This window comes from Callithrix jacchus, chromosome 4 (assembly GCF_049354715.1).
Source record: "Callithrix jacchus isolate 240 chromosome 4, calJac240_pri, whole genome shotgun sequence".
Taxonomy (NCBI): domain Eukaryota; kingdom Metazoa; phylum Chordata; class Mammalia; order Primates; family Cebidae; genus Callithrix; species Callithrix jacchus.
The window spans coordinates 170,228,987-170,243,529 of NC_133505.1; the positions used below are offsets into that span (position 1 = coordinate 170,228,987).

General features: G+C 41.3%; 1 long non-coding RNA gene across 2 annotated transcripts in view; it reads left to right on the forward strand.

Annotated features, from left to right (window-relative positions):
* Positions 1–1,824: 1,824 nt before the first annotated feature.
* The window catches only part of LOC128931859 (uncharacterized), a 131,766-nt gene continuing 119,047 nt past the window's right edge, over positions 1,825–14,543 (forward strand). For both annotated transcript variants that reach the window (XR_008480915.2, XR_013534952.1), the window contains exon 1: positions 1,825–1,918. This is a non-coding gene — a long non-coding RNA (uncharacterized LOC128931859). The remainder of the gene's footprint in view (positions 1,919–14,543) is intronic.

The window sequence follows — 14,543 nt, forward strand, 5'->3', positions numbered from 1 at the left end:
TGGCTTTGGTGGAGCCGATGCGCAGCATGAACACTCAGGAGTAAGCAAAATATGTGCTGTAAATTCCAAGTCTAGGCCTTGGGCTGTGGTCCCTGATAGTTCAATAAAAACCCTCAAGTTACTTCCTAATAACTTTGTGACTGGAATGGGCTGCGGGTTTTAAGTCATGAGAACAGTGAAATGACCTCACGCTGCAGCAGTGCGAGCATCCATTCGGTAACCCGGGTCACGCCTTACCATTTACGCACATCTAGATTTTGGGTCATGGTGAGCTAAGCAGAGTCGGATAGAAATTAAACATCAAGAATGGAAAATGTCTATGCCAAAGCGATCCATCTGATGAAATTATAGTTCAGAGACATTTTATAATAGAGCTACAGAATATTGAGGCTGGATGGAAAATGTGCAATGGAGCAGTTACAGTTCAGCATCCTCTGCCGAAGTGGAGCAGAGAATTAAGACAATTACCGAGTACTTCAGGCAAGAAGAGGTAGTGCTTGTCTTCCTGAAAATAACCTTCCTGGGTCCTATAGCTTTCCCCAGGCCACCAAAATAACATCAGGCTATTCACACATTTCCCTTGGACTATTGAGTTCATTCTGGAAGAAAATGGCTCTCAGGAGTTAATGGCATTAAGATGTGGCCTGGGCTTTTGGCTGGTAGATCTTTAGTGAAAGCAGATGGCCACAATGGTATTAAAACTAAAGACTGCAGTAAAGCTTTTAATTGAAAACAATTGGACCCTGCTGGATGGTAATTACCTTGGCTGCTTGCAGATAATATCCTGCCCCTGATGCCATGAAAGAAAAGCTGAAACGGAGTGAATGGGACCTGCTTGGTGTGCATCTAGTAAGGATGGAAGTCCCCAGACTGCTTTCTCTGGGGGTCCTTCAGCAAAGAGAGCTAGAAATGAAGAGGAGAACTTGCTGTAGCACTAGTTGTAAAGACAAAGTGTTCATTTATGAAACAACCGAATGAGTCCACGTTTACTTAGAGAAAATTGGAATTCCTTACCTTTAGGAAAAAAAAAGATACTTTAAATACTTCTTCCTTTCTCAGTTAATGATAAACCCTAATAAGAAAGATGTCTCATTTTTTGGGTGATTTCCTTGAAGATCTTTGTGCTGTGGACTGCTGCGATGCCCGAAAAGTCACAGGTGTTGGCAGTAGAGGCTGAATTTTAAGGTTTACATTCCTGTTCACTTAAAGCTTTGACCTCTCAAAGCCACCATGGCTCAGATGACGTTTAGATGTGGACACTAGATGTGCAGGAGGCAGTGATGTAATAAAGCTCCCAGGGACTCAGGCTGGAGGTTAGGTGCGTGGGGACCCTCGACCACAGGCTCCTTTCTAAATCCAACAGCAAGATTCTTAGAAGGGAAGACTAGGGGTAGGGTGGGGAAAGGTCTTAGGAAGCCAGGGGCTGAGTGGCTCCCAGAAAGCATGCCTGAGATCTGAGGGGGGTCACTGCACGGGGCTGCAGGACTGCTCCTGCGCGGCCTCCAGGTGGTCCAGGTGACCCCGCTCACCTGCCAGGTGGGAAAGTCCTGCTTCTGGGCTTTTCCTGGACCCTGGCCAGCACTGGGATTTACTCTCCTGGTAATCACACACTCTCAGAAGGCCCTTTCCCTGAACAGCCTTATTTCAGCAGTAAGGTGCGCCCACCTACCTACCGACTCAGGCCCACCACGGCAAAGACCCTCTACCCTCCCCCCGGCTCCTCTGCGGCTCAGGGAGGGCACCTGGTGAGATGCTGGCCCCGCCCCATCGACGTGGTGCCATCACGTGACTCCCCCCCACCAATGAGAGGTAAGCGGAAGTGACGATTCTTTCTCCTGCGCGGGAGCTTTACGGACGCGCCAGTGCATGCTGCGGCCTCTTCCGTTTGCCTCCGGGATAGACGATGCTCGATGTAGTGGTGAGTGGAGCCGTCATGGGTGATCTGCAGTGGATGGTATAGTAAGGTGCCCCCACCCCATCTAAACAGTCCTGCCCGGAGCTGGTGGGTTCCCAGGAATGATGCCTATTTGGCAGTGAGGCCCTGCGGGGACAAGGACGGAGCACCATGCAGCCGACTGTGCACCCTTGAACCCTGCAGATGCCAGGGTGAGATGGGAGTACTGTGCCAGTCCCCACACGGCGCTGAGTGTGCCGTGTGGGGCCTGGGACGTCCACCTCGAGCTCCTCTGACTCTCACTGGCCTCGCTGTCCGGGCAGTGCTGAAGCGCGAAGGCTCCAGGCCTGGCATGGAACCCGAGCCGGCGCAGGGCAGGGTCGTGGCTGCATTCACAGGGAACGGGGACCCCATCGCGGCAAAACATCGAACTTAGCTTTACATACACGGTAGTAGTTTATGGAGCAGAAGTAAAACACAAAACATAAAATCTACGTGAAAAAGGGAAAATGTGCATACACGATTTCTTACAAAAAAAAAAAAAAAAAGGAAAAACTCTCTTAACTGTACTTTGGTGGCCTGGCTTGGCTATTTCCTTCCTAGAATATTCTCGTCTATTCTTGACAGTCTAAGTTGTGTGCTGTTGTGTTTTCTGGACATCACTTTGTACTCATTCCATTTAATAAGGGCACATTTCTTTGGATTTCCCTAAGTCTGATTCTTGATGTTTTCTGAGGCAGCTGGTTGATGTTCAGTTCTGGAAAGTTCTCCCTTATAGAGCAGCTTTCAGACGCTGTTGCCTTTAATGGTTACACACATGGTACCATTGTCTTTTAAGCGCCAGGTGAGCAGGAGAGGGGCTCTACAAATTATCAAGTTCTCCCCTCCAAAAGGCAAGGTTCTCTTCCAATCATCTAATATCTGGTCTTGACAGTTCAGTGATAAAGCTCTCTGGGGCCTGAGACAAGCGTATTCTTGTGGGGAGGGTCCAAGTTTTAGGAAATCTGCCCGCATTAAAGCACAGTTTCTTCTAGCAGCTCTGACTCGGGCTGTGGGTCCTTGTAGAATAAATCTCATCCCTCTTTATGTGGTACCTGTTTGAAGACAGTGACCCTTGTCCTTTGAGTCATATTCTTTAGGCCTTTTTTGAGCACGGGGTTGTGGTCTTTCTGCAGCCTTAGCAGTATTCCGCTGGGGACCAAAGGGAGCCCATACTTTGAATACAATTTTCGAATCATTCTATTAGTCCTATTTAGCCCTGAACGTTTCAATTTTGGTGGCAGTGCCAGAATATGTGAATAAAGGACTATAATATACTCCTTGATACTGGATTTTTTTTTTTGAGAAAGATGTAATGGAAAAGCAAGTTAGCTTGAAACATCCCATAATTTTTCATGGGTAGTTACAATAACTGCTTGCTGTTGGTATTATGCTATATAATTGTACAGTGTAATTGCTTCTTATAGTCCCATAGTATCTGTTCTATAGCATTCTGTATTATAGGTATTTTAAGGTGCTGTTTTAAATCGATTTGGCATATACACAGCCATAAACTGCTGTGGGATTGATTAGATAGTAGAGTGAAGCTGAAACATTTAGTGCATTGATTCTTAATCTGTAAAGATGTTTATTTGCAGTTCTGCATGTATTTATTACTATGGCGTAAGTAATGTTAACATTAAAAAGAATATTTGGGGTGTGTGTGCTTCTAATAATAAATTAAAAATTCCATTGTGTGTTAGTCCATTCTCATATTGCTATAAAGAAAGACCTGAGACTGGGGAATTTATAAAGGAAAGAGGTTTAATTGGCTCTTGGTTCTTCAGGCTGTACAGGAAGCATGTTGCTGGCACCTGCCTGGTGTCTGGGGAGGCCTGAGGAAACTTTTAATCACAGTGGAAGGTGAAGGGGGAGCAGGTGTGTCACATGGCCAGAGCAGGAGGAAGAGCAAGGGTTGGGGAGGTGCCACACACTTTTAAACCACCAAATCTCATGAGACTTCACTCCCTATTGTAAGGACAACACCTAGAGGATGGTGCTAAACCATTCATGAGAAATCCACCCCCATAATCCAGTCACCTCCCATCAGGCCCCACCTCCAACTTCGGGGATTATATTTCAACATGAGATTTGGGCAGGGACACAAAACAAACTAGATTACACTGTTAGCTCTTTCCAGATGCTTCCCAGCTGAGTCTAGGCCAATGGTAGAAAACAAAGCAAAGCCTAGAGGATCACCTAGACAGGGATGTTGATACCTTGCATGCCCTGCCCAGTGCTGTGACAGTGTAGGATCATGATTAATGTTAGTTGATTGAATAAATCTAGGGAGGTTATTTTTGAATCTTCCAGAACTAGCACAGTCAAGTGGTACATTTTCTCTACCTTTATTTTCCTTGAGCAAAAATGGGATGATTCCAGTTTCCTCTTTGAGAATGAGCATCCTTCTATAAAAGAGCCTTAATGGGCTTTCTCAATGGGTCCTTGCTGAAGATTTCCTGCAGTTCTTTTTCGTGGTCTTCTTTAGTGTTTTATCGATGTTTTCTGGTGGCTGCTATAATTTATATATGTGAGTATTGTCTGTCTTTAGACAGTATTTTATTTTGACTCATCCCTGGTCCTTCTTTCCATTTTGCTTCTATTGGTGACCAGCGGTAGTATGTGGTTAGAATACGGAATTTAATTTTGGGAATAAATGGCACAAGGAGACTGATAAGATGCAATGGAGGCTTGCTCTTTGAAATGACATTAACCTTCAGGGTATCAGGGAACTATTTAATACATTGATCCTGAAGTTTTTGAAATGTTCTCATTTTCTGTTTCCACATGTTGGTCTGGTGAGTAAAGGTCAGAGTGAAGAGGGGAAAGATGGGATGTGACTGGAGATGGGAGAGATGGATTGAGACATGACATGGGAAAGTAGATCTAGTCTCTCTGGGTCCTGGCAAGCTTACAGACAGGTGTTGGCCTGTAAATGGCTGAACGGGCCTGATTTAGTTCATCACGTTAGAGGTAGTTGGCTGAGGTAGCCAGGAAACACGATTCATAGCTCTCAGTAAAGTGAATAATTTACTCCCTTCCCTCTGATAGAATGAAATCTGTAAAGCCTTTGGGACTCTTTGGATAAAGTGCTCTACAAACACAGATGAGTTTTGGTTTTATTACAGAGAATCCTGGGATGGAAAATGGGAGTTAAGTTAAACATAAGGATTTATTTCCTGGGGGAGCCTCTTTTAACATAATTATTTTTAAGAAAATAAATTTGTGATAAAAGAGTTGAAATCATCTATACGTTACAAATTTGGTATAGTTACATTTGAATGCAGGTGCAACTCATTTTTTGGTAAATAATTAATATTGTATCTGTAGACTTGCAAAATCCCATAGTATCACTTGAATGCAGTGATTCTTACACATGGTCTCTTGCTAAACCTGTAGTTACTGGGTCTTACAGGTGTGCCCAGCAAGCACACTGTACCAGTCACTGAACTTTACTGGAAAATGGAAAAGCAGAGGGTGTGCATGTGCGAATGAGTCTGAGTGTGACTACTACGGGGAAGGAGAAGGAAGGGCAGTGGTGAAGAGGGAGCAAAGGGAAGAAGAGGAGAGAGAACTGGGATGGGTTCTTCAGAGGAGCTGTCTCCAAGTTCTCCGTTTCTTCCTTAAGCTGAGGTGCTCACATTGAACGTGGTGTTAAGAGTATGGCCATTGTTACTGGCAACAGTAAGTCATGTTGAAGTGTCCATGTATTGTTGAATGGATGGGAAAAATGATGATGAGATAACAAAGCACTTTGTACTGTTTGGAGAATGCGTTAAGTTAATATCGTCCAAAATAGAAGTGAGATTCAAAAGAAGGAAATGAGAAAAGGCAAAATGGTATTTAATAACAGGAGATGGCTTTGAATGAGTTTAGCATCATGGCCTGGTAGCATAATTTTAAGTAGGTCAGGAAGATTTCTTTCTTTTTTCAAAATTGGTGTTTTCTTATAGCTGCAATAATCGATTGTTAATGTAATTGACCAAAAGATATTCTTGGACACTGCATCAGAGTCATTAACTGTGGATGTCAGGTCTGGGCAAGTGAAGGAAACATTTAAACTAACTTATGTATTATAATATAAGTAATTTATAATCATATTTCACATATTTTATATATCTACATATATTTTGTGTATGACATATTACATATACATATTATATGTATATATGCTATGTTACATATTCATAATATTACATAAATACTATAGACATGTAATTGTAAGGCTGGGCATAAAAGGTGACCCATCTGTCGGCCACCTCATCAGGAGTGATCCACTAGTAGAATTCTTACTTCCTGTTCCCGCAGCATTACGTTCTGCTGGCCTAGAGGTCTTAGTTCCAGAGGGAGGAGTGCTGTCACTAGGAGACACAACAATGATTCCATTAAACTGGAAGTTAAGATTGCCACCTGGACCCTTTGGGCTGCTCCTCCTTCTAAATCAGCAGGCTAAGAAGGGAGTTACAGTGTTGGTTAGGGTGATTGACCCGGACTATCACAATGAAATCAGACTACTACTCCGCAATGGAGGTAAGGAAGAGTATGCATGGAATACAGGAGATCCTTTGGGGCATCTCTTGCTACTACCATGCCCTGTAATTAGGGTCATGGGAAACTGCAGTTCAATCCAGGCAGGACAACAGATGGCCACGACCCTTCAGGAATGAAGGTTTGGGTCACTCCACCAGGAAAAAAAAACATGACCTGCAGAGGTGTTTGCTGAAGGCACAGGTAATACAGGTAGGTAGTAGAAGAAAGTAGTCATCAATACCAGCTGTGATCATGTGACCAGTTGTAGAGACGAGGATTACGTCATGAGTATTTCCTCCTTATTTTGTTAAGAACATGTTTTGTGCATGTATACACTTGAACTAAGAAAATGTCTTTTATTTCCTTTTATAATGTGACATAAGATTTATTGACTTTATATCAGCATTTAAGTGCTGTTAACTTTATGTAATACCATTTAGGTTAAGGATTAGTGTGTTTCTGGTTGTACGAAGGATAGCTGTGTTAGGTGTAATTAGGACCTTATTATTGTCTTTCTTTGAAGATTCTGATTTCAGGAGATGTGTGTGGGTTCAAGTTGACATGGGGTGGACTTATGATGGTTAGTAGTGAGTGTTAACTTGATTGGATTGAAGATGCAAAGTATTGTTCCTGGTTGTGTCTGTGAGGGTGTTTAACTCAAAGGAGATGAACATTTGAGTCAGTGAACTGGGAGAGGCAGACCCACCCTCAGTCAGCTGCCAGAGCAGCTAGAATAAAGCAGGCAGAAGGAAGGTGGAAGGAGCTGACTTGCTGAGAGTTTCGGCCTTCATCTTTTTCCTGTGCTGGATGTTCCCTGCCCTTGAACATCAGACTCCAAGTTCTTCAGCTTTTGGACTCTTAGGCTTATGCCAGCGGTTTGCTAGGGGCTCTTGGGCCTTGGGCTATGGGCCACAGACCGCAGGCTGCACTGTTGGCTTCCCTACTTTTGAGGTTTGAGGACTCGGACTGGCTTCCTTACTCTGCAGCTTGCGGACGGCCTATTGTGGGACTTCACCTTGTGATTCTGTGAGTTAATACTCCTTAATAAGCTTCCCTTCATATACACATCAATCCTATTGGTTCTTTCCCTTTAGAGAATCCTCACTAATACACCAGGGTAGTGGAACACTTAGACCACGTTCTTTGGAAGTAATAGTTACAATCAAGAAGTTTATGTTATTTACTTATAAAACCTGCAAAGTTGAATGGCACCAAAGCAATTGATAATTTTTGGAAAACACTGTGAACACATCCTGCTATCCCATAATTACTCCATGTTACCATCTCATGAGGAAGCCAGGCTCTGGGATATTCATCTGGTTTTGATCTTAGGGGTTACACATACAGCTCCATAAGATTATATGTGTGGTGAATAGAGATTCAAATTCAGTTAAATAGATTGGGAGTTATTGAACAAATTCTCCACTTAGGCTTCGGAATTCTAGATGGATAACACACTCAGGTGCTCAGTGGATGCTTGGCTGTGAGTGACTAATCCGGATGGCTGGTTTATCAGCTTTGCACGGTCACTTTGGTTTAATACTGGGTAAGAAAACTCATAGTTTGTCCTGACATGCTCAAGAATAGTTTGCTGTTGAAGCAGGTTTCCTCTTACCCTTGATGATTTTCAGAAGAGAAAGGCTGTGAATCTTTGCTTGGGTAGTTCATTTGAAAGAGGTCATTATTCTTTTCGTTAAGCACAGACAGGTAAGAATGGTTTCTGGAAACATCTGGTTTGGAGCATTGGCCTCAGGCTCCTACATTCATGGTCATAATAAAATGAGGCTTAACAACACCTCTGCAGTCAGGCTAGAGGAAGGGCTTTGCCGAAAAACAAGTAATGTGGCAAAAGAGTTGACAAATCAGTAACAAAAGACCAACCTTACTGTTGTTGCCTGGGTAAGGGGGTACGGTGTCTGTGGTTGTCATTTTGCCATGGACAAGAACCATTGCTTCTTTATTTTCATGTATACAACACTTTGAACAGTAGTTGGTATGTTGTTGTCAGTAGGAAAATGTTTGTTGAGTGAATAACTAAAAAAACCCAGAAGTAAAACACTAGCAGCAGCATTCTCTGAGTGACTGCTCATTTCAATGTTGCTATACAGCATTAGCGATACACCTGATATGGAAAAATGTGCAGGGGTTTCCTAAAGAGGGTAGTGTGCGGACTTCTAGGATGATTCCCAAAGACCCATGCCCTTGTATAGTCCCCTCCTCTTCAGTGTGGATGGAACCTTTAACTTGCTTCTAACTAATAAAATATGGTAAAGATAAAGGGATTTTGTAGAGTAGTTAAGGTCACTAATCAGTTGACTTTATAGTAAGTGAAAGGAAGATGATCTTGTGTGGACCTTCATTTGAGAGCTCTTGGGGTCCCAGGACCAGAGCAGCTAGCAGCCCTGTCCTAGTAGGGAGCAAAGGGTGCTGGATGTGGGTGTTTTCAATGTGCCTTTCATGGGATATTTCTTTTATCTGGTGGATGGCCTAACTCCCCAGTTGTCTGACTTACATGGGAAACTTGTTTGGATTGGCAGACACCCTTGTGGCTCTGTGTGACCTGTGTCCAGTTTATGATGACCTCAATCCACCATTACAGTAGGGAGCAAGCTAAACAATTTTTACTTATGGATCTAGGGCAAGGAGGGTGTGATGAGGTGGGAGGGCAGTCCTCTATTCTCAAGCCAGGCAAGGCAGGAATGAAGAGTTAGGTGGAGAGAGAGCGAGCACGTGTGGCAACTAGCAGTATACATAAGGGAACAGGCTGTGGGCCACTCTGAGTTCTCAGGCAAGTGCCTGAATCAATGGTTCCTTTAAAGGAGGGGGCAGGAAAGTGGGGGAACCAGTCTAATAGGCAGGAGAGATGCCTCTGCTTTCTCATCTCTGGCCACCAGCTCGAGCCATGTAGGCGTAGTGTCGAACTGGAAACTGTGCCGGGGTCTCTGAGCCCTGCCTCTGCATGAGAAAGTTAAACTTGCATTCAGAATGGATGCTGAGGCAACACAAAATTATGCGAATGCATTATAAATCTGACTGAATCAGGTGAGCATTCTGAAAGAAATTCTAGGTCAGAAAGCTGAAGAAATCAGAGACTCTCCTACTGGCCTCAAAGAAATGAGCTGATATGAGTTATACAGCTGCGATGTGATGGATCAGCCAACAGCCCTGTGAACACGCCCAAGCACCCAGCCTCAGAGGAGCCCCCCGCCCTCGCCAGCACTCTGATTGCAGCCTTGCGAGATCCTGAGCAGGAACAGGTCCTGCCTGGAAACCTGCCCACGGAAATCATGAGACGAGAAATGCATGTTGTTTTAAGTCACTCAATTTGTGGTACGTTGTTACGTGGAGATGGAAAATGAATACACAGGGCGGCTGTAGATATTTATGCGTGCCCTGCTGGCTGTGTGGTATTAAAGTGCGTGTATCTAGTGTGTGAGATGTAGATAGCCACAAACACGCCCTGCAAGCTGTGTTAAAGGGTCATGCCGTATTAGCGTCTTGAACCAAATGAGGATTTTGGAAAGAGGTTTTGCTTTCCCTTTTTTGGCTGCTGTGAACCACCAGGCAACTTTGTTAATCATGTCAGACTTCAGTGGCTCAGGGGGCATGTGCAGCGGTTGTCAGGCAGTTCCAGAAAAATTCGGTCAGCTTTTTACAGAATGTCACTTGCCATAAAATGTTGACAATTCTTCATATGTATTAGCTGCACTTTCAGTATTGTTCTGCCTGATAATAATGATTGTTAGCTTAAAAGAGCTTAACTCTTCAGCATCATGGGTTATGCCAGCTTTCCTATTTATTATTTATTTAAGAGATTGACGCTTGCTTTGTTGCCAAGGCTGGAGTGCAGTGGTGCAGTCAGAGCTCACTGCAGCCTTCAACACCTCCGTTCAAGCAGTCCTCTCACCCCAGCCTTCTGAGTAGCTGGACTCAGGTGAGAGCCACTGTACCCAGCTGGTTATATCAAATTTTAATGCAACTTTTGTCTTCAGCTTGAGACTTCTTGGATTGTTGCGTTTTCTAGTCTGGACCTGAGATTATTCTGGACATGGCTCTTGTGTGGCTTATTCTAGATTCTCATATGCAGTGTGAAAGGGAGTAGGGAAGTTATTTGAGTTATCTAGTCCTTACATTATCTATGTAATACAAAACAAAAGTGAGCTTTTGTTTGAAAGTAGGAAAAAACAAGTAAAAGAAAAAAGAAGATAGTAGGTTAAGGCAGAATATGACTTGCACCAGTGGGCAACTAGTCTTATTTGACAGAAAATGGAGTTTAAACAATTTTTCTATTCTGATTCTTATGAAGTGTGAGAAGAGTTCTCTTCTAGTTTTAGGTATTTTTAGTGTTTGCATGTAGGAGAAAATCACTCAGCAGAAATAAGGGGTGATGGATACTTCAGGAGAGGGATTTGTGTGTAGGTTTGCTCTCTGGGCCTGCCCTCCTTCCATTTAGAGAGACAAGTTGGGTAGTTTGCACGTATTAGACACACTGATGTGAAATCTGGAAGGCATTAGTGAGGCAAAGACAATTTTCTTGCCCCCTTTTGGTTTTTTGGATGTTTTTGTCTTGAGTGTTCCAGGATCTGGGCGGCAGGAGGCTGTGTGGTTTTGACTCTGGTATCAGCTTCCTGGCCCTTCGATGGCAGCTCCTGCAACGTATTCTTGAGCTTGCAGCCCTAATGGTAGCTTCAGAAGAATGAACTTACTCTTGAGGGTATTTCTAAATTGCTACTGGAGTCATATTTGCAAGTGCAACCTGGAAAGTTTCTTTCACATCCCATGTGTTCAGTGTTTCACAGTTTAACACACCTCGAGTGCCTTCCCTCGAATCCTGAATCTTGATGCATATGTCTAGTTTAGCATATGCATTGGATGTTTTTATTAATGCATTCTCTTTTATTGATCAGCCTTGCAAAAGGATTATCCATGTTTTAAGCCCTTGTAAAAATCCAGCCTTTGGTTTTGTTAATTCCTTTTTTGCGTGTCTTTGTTTTCTCTTTCATCATTTTCTGTTATACTTTCAGTATAAACGGTTTCATTATTTCTGTTTCATCATTTTGTGTTCATACTTCCCTTCTAAATCTTTAAAAGTTTTATCTTGTTGGTAGATAACTATTTAAATTTTAAACTTGGTTCGTTAACTTTCAGCCATTTAAAAACTGTTTGTTCTGGAATAAGTCGTTAAGCCTATACATTTCTCTTTGAAGATGGTATACATGTGAGTTTTGGTTTGTGGTATATTTACTATTGTTTAAACTGGAGCATTTTAACTTTACACATAAGAGGGGATGTAAACTTTTTTTTGTTTTTGATTTTTAACTTCCTTGCACTGGGCCAAAGAATGTAGTTTATATTATAGTGATTGTTAGGGATTTGTTGAAGTTTTGTTTATGGACCAGGAATATATATTTTTTTATTGCATTTTAGGTTTTGGGGTACATGTGCAGAGCATGCAATATACTTGCATAGGTACACACATGGCAGTGTGTTTTGTTTGCTTTCTCCCCTTCACCCACATTTGGCATTTCTCCCCAGGCTATCCCTCCTCACCTCCCCCTCCCACTGGCCCTCCCCTTTTCCCCCCAATAGACCCCAGTGTTTAGTACTCCCCTCTCTGTGTCCATGTGTTCTCATTTTTCATCACCTGCCTATGAGTGAGAATATGCGGTGTTTCATTTTCTGTTCTTGTGTCAGTTTGCTGAGAATGATGTTCTCCAGATTCATCCATGTCCCTACAAACGACACGAACTCATCATTTCTGATTGCTGCATAATCTTCCATGGTGTTCCTTTTTCTCTACATCCTCTCCAGCATCTGTTGTCTCCAGATTTTTTAATGATCGCCATTCTAACTGGCGTGAGATGGTATCTCAATGTGGTTTTGATTTGCATCTCTCTGATGACCAGTGACGATGAGCATTTTTTCATATGGTTGTTGGCCTCATATATGTCTTCTTTCTTAAAGTGTCTGTTCATATCCTTTGCCCACTTTTGAATGGGCTTGTTTGTTTTTTTCCTGTAAATCTGTTTGAGTTCTTTGTAAATTCTGGATATCAGCTTTTTGTCAGATGGGTAAACTGCAAAAATTTTTTCCCATTCTGTTGGTTGCCGATTCACTCTAGTGACTGTTTCTTTTGCCGTGCAGAAGATGACTTTCTTCACAGAACTGGAAAAAACCACCATGAACTTCATATGGAACCAAAAGAGAGCCCGCATAGCCAAATCAATTCTAAGCAAAAAGAACACAGCAGGGGGCATCACACTACCGGATTTCAAACTATACTATAAGGCTACAGTAATCAAAACAGCATGGTACTGGTACCAAAACAGAGATATAGACCAATGGAACAAAACAGAGGCACCGGAGGCAACACAACATATCTACAACTATACAATCTTTGATAAACCTGACAAAAACAAGCAATGGGGAAAGGATTCCCTATTTAACAAATGGTGTTGGGAAAACTGGCTAGCCATGTGCAGAATATTTTTTTAAATGTTCGTGTGTTCTTGAAAATACTTCTGGAGCTTTAGGAAGCAAATCAGCATAGTTAATTGTATTATTCAAATAGTCTATATATTTTTTGTGTTTTTTTATTGTTTGGTCTACCAATTTTTTAGAGAAGAATGTTGCAGTCTCCCTGTATATTGGCTATATTGGTAGATTTGTCAGATTATCTTGAAGTCCTGCTATTTAAAAATATATTTTGCTGTTGTATTAATAGGTGCCTACAAGGTTAAAATTTCAGAAATTTTCATAATAAAAACCATAATAAGATTGGTCATTTTCTTATGGTGTAATGGTCCCATTTATGTCTAATAACACTTATTACTTTAGAGACTGTTTCTCCTATTAATACTATTTTCATTCGTATTTTCTATGTATTTTTTTATTTTCAACTTTTCTAAGTCTTTCTGTCTTAGATGTGTTTTCAGTATACTGCGTGTATATGTATGTATGGTTGTGTGTGTGTATTTGTGTGTGTACTTTTTTTCAGCTGTGCCTATTGTGGACAATACATATATAATTTCCGAAAAAGATCCAGTCTGACAATGTATTTTTGAACTCATCAGTTTGTTTTGTGTCCACTCACATTTATTGTGAGCATAGATATATCTTATTTATCTTGGTCATTTTATTTCTGTGCTTTATGTTTGTTCGGCTTTTTATTAGTGCTTTTCTTCTTTCTTGTTTATGCTTGGATTGACTAGGCTTTTCTTTCTTTTCTTTTTTTGTTATAATTTATTCCTACATGGATTTGAAGTAATGTCTTGTAGTGATTTTCCAAAAATAACTAAAATATATTTAAGCTAATATTTAAGCTAAAATCTAAATTCAGTTAATATCTTTACTTTCCTCCTAAAGAATAAAAAAACCTCAGAATGTCTTAATTTCAATCATGATTATCCCAATTAGTATACTGTTTTCTCCAGTGTTTTAGTATTTATTTTCCCTACTTGAGATCTGTTGGTCTTTTTGAATTTGAAGATTGATGTCTGTCATTAATTTGGAAAAATTCTCAACTGTTATCTCTTCAAATATTCTGTCTCATTGTATTATTCCCTTTAGAAACTTCAATTAGATGTATGGTAGGCCATCTCACTCTATTAGTGTGTTTCTCAATTTCTTGTTAATATTTTTTTCATCTTTATAGCTCTGTGATTCATTCTGGAATATTCCTTCAAATTTATTTTTCATTTCACTAATTCTCTCTTCAGATATGTCTAATTTTCTGTTTTAACCCAACCTTTGCATTCCTAACTTTATATTAAATTTATTTCCTGTGCTTATTTTCTACCATTTCCTATTTTAGAAGATACGGTTTTTCCATGATTATTAATTTTGCATCGTGAGTTTGATATCATCTTTACTTTCTTCAAACATACTAGATATGTGTTTTTATTTATATATTTTTGATAATTCTCAATTCTCCTTTGTGGGTTTGCTCATTTATGGTGGCTTTTATCCTTGTATGTATTGCTCGATTTTGAGTTGTGAAATATATTACTTAGAAATTAATGTATAAGACATATATGAGGCCAACAATCATATGAAAAAATGCTCATCGTCACTGGTCATC